We start from the raw sequence: 3,071 nt of genomic DNA, 5'->3' as shown, positions 1-3,071 counted from the left end.
CCCACTTGTTGCCTCAACTGACTTCGGGAGCCTATAAATAGCCTCCCTTGATAATTCTGAAACCAAGAGATCCGATCTCAAGCCTCAGATCACGATTTACATAAAATCCGCCATTAAAGCTCAAGCTTTCGGATTTTTCAAAATCTTTGTATAAGGCCTTAAAGATTGGATTCCGGCATCCAGAAAGTTTTCTTAAGGTCTAAGGAGTGTTCTCCAACACTTCATAAGCTTCCAATCATCCTTTGATTCATACTTCTAGTTTCAAATTGAAATTTTTATTTTTTATTTTTCAAATTCTTGTATGATGCCTGGTTTTTGAATTTGATGATTGAAAATTGATCCTATAATTATTTATGAGCTTTATATGAAATCCAGAACCGATCAATCCGTCTCAAACAAAAAAATCCAAATTTAAATTTGGAAAAGTTAAAAAAACGTATTTCTGTTCTTGGATTAATCGTTAAGAACAACAACTTAAAAAGTTTCCTAACACGTTTCTAATGATGTTGGGAAACTATTTGGATCATGTTTGATCCATCCCGATCATGTTTGATCAAAATCAAATTTTTTAAAAAATTTTCAAAAGAAATGAAAATTTTAAGTTCTTGAATTGGTCCAAATGAACAACCAGTGCTCATGTTTTGGTATCAATCAAGTATATGATGTATAAGGAAACTATTGTCAAGCTCCTTACACTTTAAATAGTTTTAAAACCAAAAACCCAAATTTTGGCCATAAACTGTTTTGACAAATTGATTACCTCATAGGTCGAATGATACATTGGGATGATGATTTTAATGTTTCTAAGAACTTTGTGAAGCTACGCAAGTCCTTGAATTAAAGGATTCAAGCCTCCATCAAAATTGCAAAATCTACAATTTTGATGTTCTTGAGGACCGACCAATAAATCTTAGCCAGGACCAAGTGGTCCGACTAAGGCTTTTTAGCAAGGACCAAGAGTTCCAACCGATATTTTTTATCTATGACCGAGAGGTCTGATAGAAGATTTTTACAATCGACCAAGAAGTTAGAAATAATACCGATGAGTCTCTCACTCGACCGAGAACTCTTGAACCCAAAACCGATGACTTCCATTAAGGACCGAGAAGTCAGACCTATGATCGAGGAGTCTTGCACCCGACCGAAAACTTCTGAACCCAGGATCGATGACTTCCACAAAGGATCGAGAAGTTAGACCTAAGAATGAGGAGTCTCGATCCCGACCGAAAACTCCCGAACCTAGGACCGATGACTTCCACCCAAGACCGAGGCATCCGACCGAGAGGCCTTAACACCCCGACCAAGGGACTTTCGCACCCCAACCGATGATTCCAACCTAAATTGAGGGGTTCTTGACCAGGATTGATGACTTTTTAGCCCCGATCGATAAAACGAACTCAGGATCTAGGACACCGATCATAAGGCCTGATTGGTTCCGATTTTCAAATTCCAAAATTATTTTTGTAATTTTGGAACCCCAAACTATTTTCTAAAAATCCCAAAAAATTAGAAAATGATTTCAAAATATTTTTGGGATATTTCCACAAAAAAATATTTTGACAAAGACTTGTTTGTGATTTATTTCTAAACTCCAATGCCTTTTAAACTGATGTTCTTTTGGTATTTTCCTCCATAGTTATCATCAGTAACACGTACCATCATTTAAATAATTATTGTTACAATTCTGTAAATACGCAAAACCTATGCATGTTTAAGACCATAAGAATAATTGGTTAAATAAAACGTTATATAACTGATTTTCAAAAGCCAAAACTTTATAAAGTAGAGACCGTTTATAAAACGGGTACGAATGATGAAATGCAAAAACTCTTTCCCGAGTATCACCAAACTTCGAACTGAAACGAATCTCTGATGAAAAATACGTTTGTACACGTACACCTTTTTTTTATTGATTTTCCAAAAAAATAATTGGCGACTCTGTTTTCAAAAGAATAATATTTTTAAATTAATTATTTTTAATTAATTTAAAAACGATTTTCTAAAAAATCAATTATAATTTGATTATTGCAAATTCAAAGATTATTTAAATTTGAACCCAAATTCATTATTTTTATAAATAATTTCAAAAGCGATTAGGAATTATTTAAAATATCTTAAAATAATGTTTTATTTTAAAAAGATTACTGATACGCAAACCGAGGTTGAAATTCTCGAACCTTGAGCTTTCTTCGAGACCAAAGGGTTTTACGAGGGTTACAACTTTCTAGCGACTCTACTAGGGATTAAAGGTTTAACTCGAAAACATAAACTTAACTTTTGAAACACGTTTGTATCATGTTTTCATTTTAATAGACATATCCCGAAAGGTACATCACCTAAGGGATGCATAAGTTTTATCCTATTAAATGCCTTTATTTACAAAGGGTACATCATCCTAACATTACTTGCAAAGAAGTAAATGACTAGATTCAGTACTTCTACACTTATATATAAAGATTATCAATGAGGAATGACAACTTGTTACAAAAAAAATGATGTTGAGAGAGGAAAAACTAGAATGTAAGGGATCGACTACACCCTTTGACGATGAGTCGTCCGATAGGACATAGGCATTGTGGAGACGGGGAAATTCCCAATTGAGTTGATATTTCCTGGTTTATGGCGGCAATTTTATCCCCCTCCATTATAGGTGACTGATACTCTCTTATGATTCCCCTTAGCATAAAAACCTGGACACTCTCACCAAGTCGGTTGTTTGTCGTGCCCAAACAACCAAAACCTTATCACTAAAACCCTTATATGACAACTATATGTGTATGCATGTATAGTTTAAGTGAACATATCAAACATATTCCTTCTTCAAAACAAACGTATTTTTGTAAATGTTTTGAATTTTCAATCACAAACGATGTCCATGCTTTAGGATACCACACTGGTCCCGTGGATCGATAGTTTCCACGAAAACGAGTGGAACCATGTGATCTATGGACTAACTCCCATCATGAGGTTCATAAAGTTCAAGATAAATCACACTTTCATGATGCAAATTCTAAGGAGGTGGAGCCCCGTGAACGAGTATACTTCATGGGAGAAAGGAAAATATGCCCAAC

This window comes from Impatiens glandulifera, chromosome 1, assembly GCF_907164915.1.
Source record: "Impatiens glandulifera chromosome 1, dImpGla2.1, whole genome shotgun sequence".
NCBI classification, from domain to species: Eukaryota; Viridiplantae; Streptophyta; class Magnoliopsida; order Ericales; family Balsaminaceae; genus Impatiens; species Impatiens glandulifera.
This window is presented reverse-complemented; position numbering follows the sequence as displayed.